Source organism: Pristis pectinata, chromosome 13 (genome assembly GCF_009764475.1).
Source record: "Pristis pectinata isolate sPriPec2 chromosome 13, sPriPec2.1.pri, whole genome shotgun sequence".
NCBI classification, from domain to species: Eukaryota; Metazoa; Chordata; class Chondrichthyes; order Rhinopristiformes; family Pristidae; genus Pristis; species Pristis pectinata.
This window is the reverse complement of record NC_067417.1, coordinates 3,609,159-3,627,627: the sequence shown is the minus strand read 5'-3', so window position 1 is coordinate 3,627,627 and position 18,469 is coordinate 3,609,159.

The window sequence follows — 18,469 nt, the reverse complement described above, 5'->3', positions numbered from 1 at the left end:
GATGTGCACAAGTACGGTGAGGTACAGGTACAATGAAAAACTTGCTTGCAGCAGCAACACAGGCAACACACAGAATATAAATTATACATGAATTATACCACACAGTGAAACAAAAAGACTGTGCAAAAGCAAGACCTCAGTGCAAAACAAAACAAAGACACAATCGAAGACAAGTCCATGGTTCACACGTTCTATCCTTAATGTGATCCTGATAGATTTCCCAGCACAAGATACTAAGCCAACTGATCCCACTCTCAGAGACCTGCAAATATTTTCTTTTCAGATTACTGGTAGCCATCCGATGTGTTTCCCATTTCTGAAGGAGCAGTTCTCAAATGGAGAAGATGGATGTTTATTGCAGAGTTCCCACCTTCTTGTTCTGAAAGCCTAGGGTGGAAGCCACCTGGTCCTGGGCTTTGTTGTTCTACACTGGCACGACCTTCTTCATCGCCATCTTCTGTTAAATTTGGTGATTCCTTGTCCAAGGTTCAGTTTTGGTTTCCTCAGAATGATCAGGATGCTGTCCTCTTCCTCTACCATAAATACAGCAAAGTTTGGCCTAGAGTCAACGAGTCTGGTATCTCCTGATTTTCTTCCGCAGGTTTTGATGGAATTGCATTCCTTCTGCACATCGCTCGTTCCTAATACAGTGATGACTTTTGGTACTGGATTTCTGGTACTACGTTTTGCAATTTTCTTTCCCTATTCCCCTTCTTCAGTCCCTATCAACTGTCTGATCACCTTCTGTCCACCCTGGGACTTGCTTTCCTTGATTAAGTCACCAGAACTGTGAGTAATAATTCCAGTGGGGCCAGGACACTCCCGATACACAAACGGTACAACCACCTCATGTAAACACATCCTTTCCCACTTAAAACTGCACATTAATGTAAGCTGTGGTCAGTGGGGAGCCTCTTATCTCTGAGTCAGAATGCTGTGGGCTTAAGTAACACTGCAGAGGCTTAACCACCGAAGGCTAAGCTAGAGGGTCCAGAAAAGACCCACAGGGATATTACCGGGACTGGAGGGCTTGAGTTATCAGGAGAGACTGGATAGGTTGGGTCTGTTATCCCTGGAGCGAAGGGGGCCGAGGGGTGACATGATAAGAGGTAGGTAAAATTATGAGAGGTATAGATATACAATGTCTGTTTCCCATGGTAGGGGTGTCTAAAACTAGAGGGCATAGGATTAAGTTGAGAAGGAGAAGGTTTAAAGGAGATCTGAGGGATAAATGTTTCATACACAGAGTAGGTGGTGTCTGCAATGAGCTGCCAGAGGAGATGGTGGAGGCAGGAACAGGAACAACAGTTGAGAGACATCTGGACAGGTACCTGAACGAGCAGGGCAGAGAGGGATGTGGAAGTAATGCAGGCAGGTGGAATGAGTATAGTTAGGCACGATGGTCGGCACAGACGCAGTGGGCCGAAGGGCCTGTTTCTGTGCTGTACAGCCCTATGACACCAGATTAGATTAGATAAGATTTCTTTATTAGTCACATGTACATCAAAACACACAGTGAAATGCATCTTTTTGCGTAGTGCTCTGGGGGCAGCCTGCAAGTGTCGCCACACTTCCGGCGCCAATATAGCATGTCCACAACTTCCTAACCCGTACATCTTTGGAATATGGGAGGAAACCGGAGCACCCGGAAGAAACCCACACAGACACGGGGAGAACGTACAAACTCCTTACAAACAGTGGCCGGAATTGAACCTGGGTCACTGGTGCTGTAAAGCGTTACGCTAACCGCTACACTGCCGTGCTTGCCTACTACTGTGCCCGTCTACCTGCAGAGGACTGCTCCACTGTCAGAGATGCCACGTTCGAGGAAAGATGTCAATCCGAGGCCCTGCCTGGCTCTCAGACAGGTGCGAAGTAAACCATAATGTGACTCAAAGAGTGGGAGAGATCTCCTCAGTTCAGTGGCCAGTATTTACAGTGTGCCTCACTCAGTATCAGTGCAAGTTTATTGTTGTCAATAGGCACACATACACCAGGTAGAAATGACATGAAAATTAGCCAAAACAAATATAAGTTAACATAAAATTAAATTAACACACAATCTGGTCATCGTCATCTTTCTGCTGGTGGGAACTTGCTCTGCACCAATATCCTACGTTACAATACTTGAAACTTTTCCCCATAAGAGAAATGGTTTAGAGTAGGGGTTTAGGGAGGATCTGAGGGAAAATGTTCTCACCCAGAGGAGGTTTGGAATCTGGAACACACTGCCTGAGCGGCCAGTGGTGACAAATACTCTCACAGCATTTTAAGAAGTATTTTGATTAGCCAAGGCATAGATTAATGTCATCAGCATAGATGGGCTGAAAGGCCTGTTTCTGCACTCTATGCTGTAAGGTAATGATGAAAATTCAAGGAACACTTTCCAGAAGTAAAATACTGCAACACACACAAAATGCTGGAGGAACTCAGCAGGTCAGGCAGCATCTTTGGAGGGAAACAAACAGTCGATGTTTCAGGTCGAGACCCTTCATCGGGACTGGAAAGGAAGAGGGCAGAAGCCAGAATAGGAGGTGCTTGATATCCGGATTAAAATCAGAGGATATTGGAAACAGTCAGGCTGCAACTGTGGAGGGAAGAGCAAAAGTGCTTACTGGTAAGGACGGATGAATAAAACCCATGAATAAAATAGCACCCAACCCATGACTCCACACCGTCTCTGACTAAGTCACCCTCATTCATAGTCTCCACAGTCTGCTCGGAAGCTGATTAACGATGTCCCTCTTCACACCTCCCAGTCACCAACACTGCCAATCCTCCAAAAGTGGAAGATTAGTCTCCAGAATATGTTGTGAGGGTTATGGGAGAAAAATCCACAGGTATGTTTAAATAAACTTTTCTGTTTTCTCTCAGCACTCGCCTACTAATTATTAAAATACAGGAGAGGTGGCAAAATGTTGTTTGAATGAGGGCTGAAAAACTAGACAATCTGGTACTGAAGAGGCTATTGGCTATCCATCTGCCAATAAGAAGGCAGGGTATGAGAATGATGGACATGCCAAGCAACCAATGGTGGATGAGAGAAGAGCAGAAGCTGTGGGTCATGTGATGGGACCACCAAGAATGCTTCAATGGGGTGGTGGACATTCACAGTCTAGGAGCTTCAAGCCCGAACAACTGTTCTCCTTACAGCAGGTTTGGTGCATATTATTTTTCATTCTTCATTAACGTGGGTCTGTGTAAAACATAAAGCACAGAAACAGGCCATTCAGTCCAACCATTCCATGCTGGCAATTTCAATCCCCTTGTGCCTCCTCTTCTCATTACTACCATCGGGGAGGAGGTACAGGAGGCTGAAGACCCACACCCAATGATTCAGGAAAAGCTCCTTCCCCTCCGCCATCAGATTTTTGAATGGTCCATGAAACCCATGAACACTACCTCGTTATTCCTCTTTCGCACAATTTATTTATTTTTGTAACATATTAATTTTATGTCTTACACTGTACTGCTGCTGCAAAACAACAAATTTCACAACATATGTCAGTGATAATAAACCTGATTCTGATTCCGATATCTTTCCTCATTTACATGAGATTTCTTCCCTCATAGAGTCATTGTGTCACAGAATGGAATTAGGCCATTCAGCCCATTCCTGATACTTCTCGAATTAAAGTAGACACACTTCAGCCCATCCAACTGACTGCAATTTTGCCCTTTCAACTGCCTATCCTTCCTCACAGTCTTTCTACACTCTGCATCTACTTGTACCAACCTCTGACCTATCACTCTGGTTCCCATCCCCCTGCCAAACTAGTTTAAATTAATCCCACCTTCAGCACTTGAACTCTACCCTTCAATACCTCAGCAATTCCTGTCCTGTGCTCGTCCAGACACTTCTTAAATTCCCTCAGCAACTCTGCTTCCACCACTCTCTCGGACAGTGGATTTCACTCTTTGGGTGAAAAAGGTTCCCCTCAGATCCTCACTAAATCTCTTACCCTTTACCCTAAATCTCCGTCCTCTAGTTTTATTTGGTTCTGCGAAGGGGAAAGGATTCCTGCAGTCTCTCTTATCTATACGCCTCATCATTTGATATACCTCAGTCATGTCCACTCTTAACCTCCTCCACTCCAGGGAGCACAGACCCAGCCCCTCCAGTCTCTCCTCATCACTGAACTGCTCCGTCCCAGGGAACATCCTGGTGAATCTCCTCTTCACCCTCACCAGTGCTGTCACACCCTTCCTGTCGTGTGGTGTCCCGAAACGAATGCAGGTCTGACCAATGTTTCATAATATCGGAACATAACCTCCCTGATCTTGCATTCAGTGTCCTGACTAATAAAGGCCAGTATCCCATATGCCTTCTTAACCACATTATCTATCTGCGCTACGGCCTTCAAAGGTCTTTGGTCACACACACCAAGAGTTCCTCTGTTCCTCTATTCCCTACCATTTATGGTGTGTGAGCTAGCCTCATTAGTACTCCAAAAATGCAGCAACTCACATCTGTAAATTAAACTCCATCTGCCATGTCTCAGCCCACTTCCCAACACATATCACCCCTGTAGCCTGAGACTACCTTCCACACTGTCAACAACTCCACCAATCTTCATGTCATCTGAGAACTCTCATATGCTTGTCCTGTCTCCCCTGAAGTAGGTCTTAGTTATTTACTCCTTGCGGGAGCAAGCTCCTGATTCTCACTATTCTTTGGGGAAAGATTTTTCCGAATTCCCTACTGAGTTTCTGGAGGAAAGTCTCTTGCAGAGAATCCCAGACCCACAGCCTCTACCAACCAGTTGGACAAGGGCAGCAGGTGCAGGGGTAGATAACACCCTGCAAGTTCCCCTCCATCACACCGCATCTTCTCACCGTTTCTCACCATGGCTGGGTCTGAACCCTGCAAATCCCTACCCAGCAGCACTGAGGGAAACCGTAAGATATAGGAGAAGAATTAGGCCATTCAGCCCATCGAGTCTGCTCCGCCATTCAATCATAGCTGATTTTCTTTTTTACCTCATTCTCCTGCCTTCTCCCCATAACCCTTAACTCCCCCCCTCCTTTACAAATCAAAGTGGTAAGAGATTCAGTGAGAATCCGAGGGGGACCTTTTTCACCCAGAGAGTGAAATACGCTGTCTGAGTGAGTGGTGGAGGTGGAGTTGCTGAGGGAACTGAACGAGTGCTGGAATTGCCGAGGCGTTGAAGGACAGAGTTCAAGTGCTGGAAGATGGGATTAATACGGAGCACATTCACCAAAAGGAAGGCAACTCACTATGTCTTGGGATGGGTGATTAATGCTGACCTTGGTCACACATGAATAGAAAAGTAACAAGGACTCTGTGGGCTGGAACAATAAATGGAAAATATAGTGTTTGTCAATTAGTATCTTCGGTGATTAGTTTCACAAAATTGATGGTTCCTGGTCTGGTGTAGAGATAGAAGGAAGGATAATTGTTGGTGAGTGTGTGTGTGAATTAGTGTCACAGTATGCGGATGCTCAGGCAAGTGTGTAAGGCTCTGTCGTCATTCTGTGTAAATTCCCCATGGATCAGCATTGACAAACCTTTGACTACATTCACACTCAAGCCCCAGAACACCACACAAAGCAAGCGACAAAATGTCGGGAGTTAAAAGATAGTGACATGTCCTCTTGTCTGAACTTCCCCCACACAAAAGAAAAGCAGCGTCTGTCTACTGAATTAATCCTTTAATCATTAAAGGTCTGGAAAAGGCTCAATAGGTTGAATTGCTACCTCTTGACCTATGATATGTTAAAATAACCCAGTACAAACTTGGCATTAAATGAGGATGTGTGTAGTTCAGAGACAAGCTGGATAAACTGCTGACTGTTCAGATGGAAAGTACCACAGATTATTCATTAGTTCATATATATCAGGGTGACTCATGGTAAATAATGTCCCTACAAGGTAGGAAATCATCCCAAGAATGCGAGGCCTGAATTATCTCATCTAATTAGCTCTCCCTTAATGTTTTAAACATTGCCAACACTTTGATGCCTTAATGGTTTCTGAATCTCTGAAATAAACAGGCAATGGTTAACCATGTCAACCTCCAAGGACAAGTGAAAATAACTCCAAAACAAGTAGAATTTTATGTTGTTTCATTTCAACGTTTGAGATAAGCAGGAACCTTTCTGTTTTTATGTCAGCCAGCTCTCTGAACAACAACAACAACCCAGATTTATATAGAGCCTTACGGAGAGTAAAACATGCCAAGAGAAACAAAGGACTGCAGGTGCTGGAATTTAGATGAAAAATCAAGATGCTGGAGGAACTCAGCAGGCCAGGCAGCATCCAAGGAGAAAGACAGACAGTCAACGTTTTGGGTCAGGACCATTCCTCAGGACTGAAGATAGGAAAAGGGAAAGCCCGATATATAGGAGGGAAAAGCAGAGCAGTGATAGGTGGACAAAGGAGGGGATGCGGGGTGGGCACAGGGTGGTGATAGGTAGATGCAGGTAAGAGATAGTGATAGGCAGGTGCGGGGGAGGGGAGGAGAGAGCAGATCCAATGGGGGATGGGTCACAGGTATGGAGGGAGGAGGCATGGGGGGAGGGGAGGAAAAGGAGAAAGAGAAAAAAGGTAAGGAGAAAAAAGAGAGAGGGGCTTGGAAAGGGAAGAGAAGTTGAGGGTGGGGGTTGGTTTACCTAAAGTGGGAGAATTCGATGTTCATCCTGTTAGGCTGTAAGGTCCCAGGATGGAAAATGAGGTGCTGTTCTTCCAATTTGCGTTTGGACTACTCCCAGCAGTGGAGGAGGCTGAGGACTGACACATGTGTGATGGAGTGGGCGGGGGAGTTGAAGTCACTGGCTGAGATGCAGGTCGCGGTTACGGACGGAGCGCAGGTGCTCTGCGAAACGGTCACCTAGTCTGCGTTTGGTCTCGCCAATGTAGAGGAGGCCACACTTAGAGCACCGAATGCAGTGGATGATGGCCTGCACCTCCCCTAATATCATCTAATATCATCGTTGAGTGTGAGTCTTCAGGCTCCACTTCAAGAATATTGTAAGACACATTAAAATGATACCAACAGGTTAGGAAGTTGTGGGCATGCTATGTTGGCGCCGGAAACATGGCGACACTTGCAGGCTGCCCCCCCCTAAACGCTACGCAAAAAGATGCATTTCACTGTGTGTTTCGATGTACATGTGACTAGTAAAGATCTTATTTTAACAAGCATAAAGCGATATTAATTGGCATGGCAGAAAACTTGGTCAAAGTGAGAGATTATAGGCAGTGTCCTGAAGGGATGAGTGAGGGGCAGGAGAATTTAGGAAGGGAATTCCAGAGATTAGGGCCTTGGCAGTTGATGTTGGGCCACCAATGGTGGGGCAATTAAATTCTGGGATGTAGAGTAATGGGAGCTTGGAGATCTCAAAAGTCTATGGCAGTAAAACCAGGGAGTTTGATCTAACTAACAGGAGTCTTAGGGTCATAGAGACACACAGCAGGGAAAGTGGCCCTTCAGCCCAACTCATCCATGCCGTCCAAGATGTCTTCCTGAGCCAGTCCCATTTGCCTGCATTTTGCCCATATCCCTTTAAACCTTTCCTATCCATGTACCTATCCAAATGTCTTTTAAATATTGTTATTGTACCCGCCTGTACAGTTTCCTCTGGCAGCTTGTTCTACATACCCACCACACTCACTGTGAAAAACCTTCTCCTCAGACCCCCTTTAGATCTTTCCCCTATTGAACCCATTGTTTTTGTGTTCTATAGTTTTTTTTAAGATTAAGATATCTTTATTAGTCATATGTACATCGAAACACACAGTGAAATGCATCTTTGCGTAGAGTGTTCTGGGGGCAGCCCGCAAGTGTTGCCACGCTTCCGGCGCCAACATAACATGCCCGCAACTTCCTAACCCGTACGGCTTTGGAATGTGGGAGGAAACCGGAGCACCCGGAGGAAACCCACGCAGACACGGGGAGATCATACAAACTCCTTACAGACAGTGGCCAGAATTGAACCCGGGTTGCTGACACTGTAATAGCATTACGCTAACCGCTACACCACCGTGCCTGTTGGAACAGTGAATGTAGTGTGAGCAAAGGATCAATAATCAAGATTATTTCACTGACTTGCTGGTCCATGTGCTTTGCACCTATCTGCTACCAATCGATAGAACACTAAAAAACAGCAACTGTTACATTCTGTTGCCTGTATTAATGATAGAAATTGTCTACATGCTCAAAGTCTCCTGGAAAAGATACAACATCTCCACTGTCTCCTAGGAATCTTTGGCCCATGACTGCTCAAAATGGAGAAGGAACATTCGGGATGGCACCAAGAACCTCAGGTCCGTGCGTTAGGAACACACAGTGTAAGGGGCAGAAGGGACAGACACCTCACAAACTACCCAATACCCTGCCCCATCAGGTACCTCCTGCTCCATCTGTGGAAGAGTCTACAGTTCCCACTTTGGCTTCATCAGTCACTTCAGAACCGGGAGAATCAGAGTGGAAGTGAGTCAGCCTTGATCCCGACAGACCACCATCAGAAGTATCAACAGGAGGCGCTGCCTCAAGGGGTCAACATCCATCATCAAAGATCCCCACCATCCAGGCCACACCATCTTCTCGCAGCTCCCATCGGGCAGGAGGTACAAAACATAGAACATAGAACAGTACAGCACAGAACAGGCCCTTTGGCCCACAATGTTGTGCCGACATAGCTAATCCCTTCTACCTGCAGAATGCCCAGATCCCTCCATTTTCCTCTCATTCATGTGCCCATCCAAGCCCCTCTTAAAAACCCCCAATGAATTTGCCTCCACCACCCTATCAGGAAACGCATTCCAGGCATCCACCACTCTCTCAGTAAAAAACATACCCCTCACGTCTGTTCTGAACCTACCCCCTCTCACCTTAAATGCATGCCCTCTGGTATTGGATCTCTCAATAATGGGAAAAAGATATTGCTTGTCCACCCTCTCTATGCCCCTCATAATTTTATACACTTCCAACAGATCACCCCTCAGCCTCCGCCGCTCCAGAGAGAAGAGCCCAAGTTTGTCCAGCCTCTTCTGATAGCACATGCCCTCTAATCCAGGCTGCATCCTAGTAAACCTCCTCTGCACCCTCTCTAAAGCCTCGACATCCTTCCTACAGTGAGGTGACCAGAAATGCACGCAAGATACCTGAAGTCCTACACCACCAGGTTCAAGAACAGCTACTTTCCTTCAAACATCCAGTTCTTGAACCAACCAGCAAAACCCTAATCACCACCTCTGTATAGCAACACTAGGACCACTTCTACCAGTTTGCACTACAATGGACTTTTTTTGTCCTAATTGTGTTCTTTCTTGTACTTGTGTATAATTTATATTTAGTTTAATTTTTTCTTGTGAATGTTGTGTATCTGATGCTATGTGCCTGTGATGCTGCTGCAAGTAAGTTTTTGTGCACCTGTGCACACCTGGATTTCTGCATGTGACAATAAACTTGCCTTTGACTTTGGTAAATTGGTTATTATTGTCACATGTACAGAGGTACAGTGAAAAACTTTGTTTTGCATGCCATCCATGGGGATCATTTCATCACATCAGTACATCGAGGTAGTACAAGGGAAAAGCAATAACAGAACACAGAATAAAGTATTACAGTTACAGAGAAAGTGCAGTGCAGGCAGACAATAAGGTGCAAGGCCATAACGAGATAGACTGAGAGATCAAGGTTTCATCTTTCAGCGTATGAAAGGTCTGTTCAGTAGTCTTGTAACAGTGGGATAGACGCTGTCCTTGAGCCTGGTGGTACGTGCTTTCAGGCTTTTGTATCTTCTGCCTGATGGGAGGGGGGAGAAGAGAGAATGTCCGAGGTGGGAGGGGTTTTTGATGATGCTGGTTGAATATGATTGCAGACTTTGACTGCGTAAGAAGAGGCAGAATCTGTTGTATCACCACTGGAACAGATCCTAATTACAATGCAGCCAGTTTGTGTAAGCGGCTACCTTTAAAACTCCAGGACTAGGAATTTACAGCCAGTGAACAGACAGGAAACACGTGCAGGTGTGAGATCGGGAGGACAGACTGTCACTTCCTTTCTTTGTTCTCTCCAGCAGGGTCAGTCACTCAACAAAGAGTTAAGACAAAAAAATGCACTTTAGGTTCACCAACGTCCTTCAGGGAAGGAAGTCTGCTGTCCTCAGCCAGTCTGACCATCATGTGACTCCAGACACACCAACTTGGCCAGCTCTGAACTGCCATCATAGCTCAGGGGAAATCTGGGACGGACAATGTGTACCGTCCACAAGAACAAAACCACAGTAAAGAAAATCAACAGAGTGGTTGGCATCACGGTCAGCACAGACATGGTGGGCCGAAGGGCCTGTTCCTGTGCTGCACTGTTCTCTATTCTATGTCTCCATTCCCCCCGAATGGTCCCAGTTCCCGGAGTGCAGAGCTGTGCTGTAATTCTGCAATCAGAACAAGAGGTGGCAGCAGGATCCAACGGAGGGAGCAGCAGGTGGGACACTGGAGAGGGTGCTCCCTTTCTGTGGCACGTTCAGTTCTGCTCTCCTTTAGAAGAATTCCAATTGCCATATTAAACCATGCACCCTTCCCACTTCTGGCTGGAATGTTTCCAGTGATTCATCTCGTCCCTGTCCCCCTGCCTCACCCCATAGTTTGTAAGCTCATTCCTTTCGGATACTAATGGAGGTGGCTGAGAAGTTGAACCTAGTGTTGGAGGTAGATTGGTAAATTGGTACAGTGAGAAACTTGTCTTGTATACAGTTCATACAGATCAATTCATTACCCAGTGCATAGAGGTAGTACAAGGGAAAACAATAACAGGATGCAGAATAAAGTGTTACAGTTACAGAGGAAGTGCAGCGCAGGTAGACAGAACCAGAATCAGAATCAGGTTTATTATCATTTGCTGTTTTGCGGCAGCAGTACAGTGCAGGACATAAAAATTACTGTAAGTTACCCCAAAATAAATAAATAAAATAGTGCGAAAGAGGAATAACGAGGTAGAGTTCATGGATTCATGGGCCAATCAGACAGTGCACTGCAGGCAGACAATAAGGTACAAGGTTATAACGAGGTAGGTTATGAGGTCTTTATCGTACTAGGGGACCATTCAATAGTCTTATAACAGTGGGATAGAAGCTGTCCTTGAGCCTGGTGGTACGTGCTTTCAGGCTTTTGTATCTTCTGACCAATGGGAGGGGGGAGAAGAGAGAATGTCTGGGGTGGGAGGGGTCTTTGATTATGTTGGCTGCTTTACCGAGGCAGCGAGAAGTGTAGACAGAGTCCATGGAGGGGAGGCTGGTTTCCGTGATGTGCTGAGCTGCATCCAGTGTCTTGAAGTGAGGAGAAGAACAAAGACAGAGAGGTTTGGGCAGGGATTTCCAGGGAATAGAGCCTTCATGGCTGAAGGAGGGATTAAATTCAAGGATGGGCAAAGGCCATAAATTGAGGAGTTTAAGAATCCAAGGAATTTGGTTCACACTGGCCAAGAGCAAACTAACAGCAGGTTCCTGCTCCCTTTTGAAAGCCACAACTGAATCTGCCTCCACTTCTACCTCCATAGGGCAGTCCATGTGTGTTTTACTTGCTGGGAACAAGGTTTCTCCATCTCACTTTTACTTCTTTTGCCAAACACCTTCTCTCTAAATCCCTGAGTTTTTGACCCCTCCACCAATGGGAACAGTTTCTCTCTGTCTACCCATGACTGTAAACATCTCAGTGACATCCCCTCACAACCCATTCTGTTCCAAGGAGAACAACCCCAGCTTCTCAAGTCTGTCCATCTTCTCAAGTTCCTCAGCCCTGGGGAATCGTTTTAGCAAATCTCTTCCATACACTCTCCAAAACTTCACGTCTCTCCTGAAGTGCGGGACTCAGCACTGGACACAATACTCTAGCTGTGGCTGAACCAGTGTTTCAGAAAGGTTCACCAGGACTTCCTTGCTCCCGTACTCTATATCTCAATTTATTGATGCTTTTTTAACTACTTTCTCAAGCCGCTCTGCCTCTTTCACATAACCATGTACTCATACCCTGAGATCACACATACAGCCCACATACGTGAAGAAAGAAGGATTTGCATTTCAATTGACTCAGGTTCAATCCTGACTTTGGGTGCTGTCTGTGTGGAGTTTGCACGTTCTCGTGACCATGTGGGTTTTTCCCAGGTGCTCCAGTTTCCTCCCACATCCCAAAAACGTGGGTTGGCGGGTTAATTGGCTGCTGTAAATTGTCCCTAGAAAGTAGGTGGGCGGTAAAATCTGGGGGGAGTTGATGAGAACAGGGTGAAGAATAGATTACAGGGGAAATTAGTGCAGGAATGATTGGTGGGGCGTCGTGATGCAGGGTTTCAAACCGAAACGTCGACAATTCCTCTCCCCCCACAGATGCTGCTCAGCCCGCTGAGTTCCTCCAGATTGTTTTTTGCTCCAGATTCCAGTATCTGCAGTCTCTGGTGTCTCCTTCATGGGGGAATGTGATTGTGATGGACCAAAGTGATCCAGCAGTGGGCCAAGACAACCTCCTATATTGTAAGGAAATATGGAAAAATGCAGGCGCGCTGAGCTCCTGGTAAATTGTCCATTCCTTATGTAAAAACGAATGATTCAGCTGTGGGGTCACCACCACTGGGCTTGACAACATCATCACCGGTTCTCTCTCTACAGGATGACATCACTGGCAAGCTCAGCGTTTTTTTGCCCAACCCTGATGGTCCTTGAGGAGGTGGTGGTGAGCTGTCTTCTGGAACTGTGCATCGATGTGCTCCCACTGTGCTGTCAGGTAGAGATCTCCAGGATGTAGACCACCCTCCCCTCCTTGGACTCTATCCTTACCTCTCGTTGTCTTGGTGAAGCAGCCAGCATAATCAAAGACCCCACCCACCCGGGTTATTCTCTCTTCTCTCCTCTTCTATCAGGTAGAAGATACAGGAGCCTGAGGGCACGTACCACCAGACTTAAGGACAGCTTCTACCCCACTGTGATAAGACTATTGAACGGTTCCCTTATACGATAAGATGGACTCTGACCTCACAATCTACCTTGTTGTGACCTTGCACCTTATTGCACTGCACTTTCTCTGTAGCTGTGACACTTTACTCTGTACTGTTATTGTTTTTACCTGTACTACCTCAATGCACTCTGTACTAACTCAATGTAACTGCACTGTGTAATGAATTGACCTGTACAATCAGTATGCAAGACAAGTTTTTCACTGTACCTCGGTACAAGTGACAATAATAAACCAATCCCAATACCAGCCATGATGAACGAACATGTTTCTATGTCACGTGACTGGAGCGAAACTTCGAACTGTTCCCATTCAGCCTGACACTCAGAGAATGGTACAGCACAGGAACAGGTCCTTCAGCCCATGATGTCTGCACAGAACATGATGCCAAGTTAAACTAATCCCTTCTGCCTGTGTATGATCCATGCCCCTCCATTCCCTGCATATTCATGTGTCCATCTAAGACCCTCCTGAACATCTCTATCACATCTACCTCCACTACCATCCCTGGCATTGTTTTCCAGGCACCCACAACTCTCTATGTAAAAAAACTTGCCCCTCACATCTTTGAAGTTTCACCTTAAAGCTATGCCCTTTAGTATTTGACATTTCTACCCTGGGGAAAAGATTTTGGCTGTCTACCCTAGCTATGCCTCTCATAATTTTAAGAACTTCTATCAGGTCTCCCCTCAGCCTCCAACACTCGAGGGAGAACAACTCGAGTTTGTCCAACCTTTCCAATTGAAGCAAGGTCAGTGAACTTGTGGCACAAATCAGTACAAAGGGATATGATTTAGTGGCCATTACAGAAACGTGGTTGCAGTGTGGAGAGGAGTGGGAATTAAATATCCAAGGGTATCAGGTAAAATGGAAGGATAGGCAGGAAGGTAAGGGAGGTGGGGTTGCGCTCTTAATTAAGAATAAGATCAGGGCGATAGTGAGAGACGATATAAGATCTAAGGAGAAGAATGTTGAGTTCATCTGGGTAGAGATTAGGAACAGTAAAGGGGAAAAGTCACTGGTGGGAGTTGTCTATAGGTCACTGAATAATAACATTACAGTGGCACAGGCAATAAACCAAGAAGTACCTGATGCATGTAAGAATGGAACAGCAGTTGTCATGGGGGACTTTAACTTCCACATAGATTGGGCAAATCAAATTGGTCGAGGCAGTCTTGAGGGGGACTTCATAGAATGTATCCATGATAGCTTTCTTGAACAGCATGTTAGTGAACTTACCAGGGAAAATGCAATCTTAAATCTGGTCTTGTGAAATGGGACAGGTAAAATAAGTGATCTTGTAGTTAGGGATCCTCTTGGAAAGAGTGATCACAGTATGATTCAATTTCTCATACAAATGGAGGGTGCAATAGTTTGATCTAAAACCAGTGCATTATGCCTAAACAAGGGAGATGACAACGGGACGAGGGAGGAGTTGGCAAGTGTAGACTGGCAACACAGGCTACATGGTAGGACAGTTGAGGAACAGTGGAAGACTTTTATAGAGATTTTATACGATGTTCAACAAAAGTATATTCCAGTTAAGAGCACAGACAGTAAGGGTGGGGAGAGCCAGCCTTGGATAACTAAGGAAATAAAGGAAGGCACAAGCTAAAAGCTCATGCATACAAAGTCGCCAAGAGTAGTGGGAAACTGGAAGATTGGGAAAACTGTAAAAAAACAACAAAGAACCACTAAAGCAAGCAATAAGGAAAGGGAGGATAGATTATCAAAGTAAACTAGCACAAAATATAAAAACAGATAGTAAAGGTTTTATACTATATAAAGCGGAAATGGTTGGCTAAAGTGAACGTAGGTCCCTTGGAAGATGAGAGGGGGGAATTAATTTTGGGTAATGTGGAAATGGCCGAGGCCTTGAACGACTATTTTGTGTCGGTCTTCACGGTGAAGGATACATAGAATATAGAACATTACAGCACAGAACAGGCCCTTCGGCCCACAATGTTGTGCAAACATAGCTAATCATTCCTACCTACAAAATGCCCAGATCCCTCCATTTTCCTCTCATTCATGTGCCCATCCAAGCCCCTCTTAAAAGCCCCCAGTGGGTTTGCCTCCACCACCCTATCAGGCAACACATTCCAGGCATCCACCACTCTCTCAGTAAAAAACATACCCCTCACATCCGTTCTGAACCTACCCCCTCTCACTTTAAATGCATGCCCTCTGGTATTGGATCACTCAATAATGGGGAAAAGATATTGTTTGTCCACCCTACCTATGCCTCTCATAATCTTATACACTTCCAACAGATCACCCCTCAGCCTCTGCCGCTCCAGAGAAAAGAGCCCAAGTTTGTCCAGCCTCTCCTGACACACGGTGAAATAGAAATGTTATGGATGCGACGGGAGGTGAGGACCTCGATATAATTGCTGTCACTAAAGAGGTAGTGCTGAGCAAACTAGTGGGCCTAAAGGTAGACAAGTCCCCTGGTTCTGATGGGATGCATCCCCGGGTACTGAAAGAAATGGCGGAAGTTACCATTAGAGGTGTTTGTGGTCATTTACCAAAATTCTCTGGACTCTGGGCAGGTCCAGGCCGATTGGAAGACAGCGAATGTCACACCACTGTTTAAAAAAGGATGTAGGCAAAAGACAGGTAACTATAGGCTAGTTAGCTTAACATCTGTAGTGGGGAAAATGCTTGAAGCTATCATTAAGGAAGAAATAGAGAGACCTCTGGATAGAAGTGGTTCCATCAGGCAGACACAGCATGGATTCAGGAAGGGCAGGTCCTGTTTGACAAACTTACTGGAGTTCTTTGAAGATATAATGAGCGCAGTGGATAAGAGGGGAACAGGTGGATGTTGTATACTTGGATTTCCAGAAGGCGTTTGATAAGGTGCCACATAAAAGACTTATCCATAAGGTAGGGATGCATGGAGCTGGGGGTAATGTATTAGCATGGATAGAGGATTGGTTAACCAGTAGAAGGCAGACAGTTGGTTTAAATGGGTGGTTCTCTGGTTGGCAATCAGTATTGAGCGGGGTGCCGCAGGGGTCGGTGCTGGGCCCACAACTGTTCACAATATACGTTAACAATTTGGAAGAGGGGACCGAGTGTAGAGTATCTAAGTTTGCTGATGACACTAAGTTAAGTGGAAAAGCAAATTGTGCAGAGGATGCGGAGAGTCTGCAGAGAGATATTGATAGGTTAAGTGAGTGGGCAAGGGTCTGGCAGATGGAGTACAATGCTGGTAAATGTGAGGTCATCCACTTTGGAAGGAAAATTGGAAGATCAGATTATTATTTAAATAGTGAAAGATTGCAGCATGCTGTTGTGCAGAGGGACTTGGGAGGGCTTGTGCATGAATCACAAAAGGTTGGTTTGCAGGTGCAACAGTTTATCAAGAAGGCAAATGGAACGTTGGCCTTCACTGCTGGAGGGATTGAATTTAAGAACAGGGAGGTTATGCTGCAACTGTACAGGGTACTGGTGAGGCCGCACCTGGAGGACTGCGTGCAGTTTGGCCTCCTTACTTGAGGAAAGATATACTGGCTTTGGAGGCGGTGCAGAGGAGGTTCACCAGGTTGATTCCAGAGATGAGGGGGTTAGCCTGTGAGGAGAGATTGAGTCACCTGGGACTATACTCGCTGGAATTCAGAAGAATGAGAGGGGATCTTATAGAAACATATAAAATTATGAAAGGGATAGATAAGATAGAGGCAGGGTGGTTGTTTCCACTGGTAGGTGAGACTGGAACTAGGGGACATAGCCTCAAGATTTGGGGGAATAGATTTAGGATGGAGATGAGGAGGAACTACTTTTCCCATAGAGTAGTGAATCTGTGGAATTCTCTGCCCAGGGAAGCAGTAGATGCTTCCTCATTAAATATATTTAAGACACAGTTAGATAGATTTTTGCATAGTAGGGGAATTAAGGGTTATGGGGAAAAGGCAGGTCGGTGGATCTGAGTCCACGGCCAGATCAGCCATGACCTTATTGAATGGCGGAGCAGGCTCGATGGGCCAGATGGCCTCCTCCAGCTCCTATTTCTTATGTTCTTATAGCTCATACTCTCTAATTCAGTCAACATCCTGGTAAGCCTCTTCTGAACCTTCTACAAAGCCTCCACATCCTTCCGAAAATGGGGCGACCAGAATTGAATGCAATACCCCAGATGCAGCCAAACTAGCGTTCCATAAAGCTGCAACGTAACTTCCTGACTCTTGAACTCAATGCCTTGACTACTGAAGGAAAGGATGCCATAGACCTTCTTTACCACCCTATCCACTTGTGTTGCCACTTTCAGGGAGCTATAGAGTTGGACCCCAAGATCCCTCTGTACATCAATGCCGTTACGGGTCCTGCTATTAACTGTGTGCTGTCCCTTTACATTTGACCTCCCAAAGTGCAACACCTACTCCTGCTGCTATCTCCATTTTCAGGTAAACTGCTCCGCTCTGTCCCTTTTCTCTCTCCTCCAGATCTCCCCAGTTCATCCCACACCCACCTCAGCCCCCATCACCCTGTTTCTTTCCCCTCCTCCACCCACACTCCTCCCACTGGGTCCCCTCCCGCACTGTTCCCATCTGCCCTCCTCACCTCCCTCCCCTGATTCCAGGCTCCACCTTCCTCTCCTATCAGACCCCACCATCTGCAGCCCTCCGTCACCTCCACCCATCACCTCCCAGCCTCTGTCGCCGTCCCCACCCTCCCCTCCTCCGTCTGCCCATCACCCCTCCTCACCCGGATCCACCTATCACCTGCCAACTCTTTCTCCACCCCCTTCCCCTCACCTCTTTGTACTGGCTATCTTCCTTCTATCTTTCAGTCCCAATGAAGAGTCTCGACCTGAAATATCGACTGTCCATTTCCCTCCACAGATAAGATTTCTTTATTAGTCACATGAACATCGAAACACACAGTGAGATGCATCTTTTGCGTCGAGTGTTCTGGGGGCAGCCCACAAGTGTCGCCACGCTTCCGGTGCCAACACAGCGTGCCCACAACTTCCTAACCCGTATGCTTTTGGAATGTGGGAGGAAACCGGAGCACCCGGAGGAAACCCACACAGACACGGGGAGAACGTATAAACTCCTTTCAGACAGCGGCCGGAATTGAACGCAGGTCACTGGCACAGTAATAGCGTTATGCTAACCGCTACACTACCGTGCCTGCCTGACCCCAGCATTTTGTTGTTTGCTCCATATTCCAGCATCTGAAGTCTCTTTTCTTGTCTTCTTGTGACTCCAGGCTATTGTAGTTGATGCTTAAATGCCCTCTGAAGTAGCTTAACTTGTCAGGCAAGCTCTCAGGATGGGCAATTACTATTGCTATACTATAAACCAATACCAATATTGGCCTTGGCTTCAATACTCACAGCTGAGAATAATAAAAGCAATATGAGCTGGTATCAGAAAGGCAGCATGTATATAGCACTATCTACAGTGAAACTGACTCTGGGCTTCACAGAGGCATTAACCAGGCAAGATTTAACTCCAGGACACACAAGGAGATGCTGGGTACGGGATCCAAAAA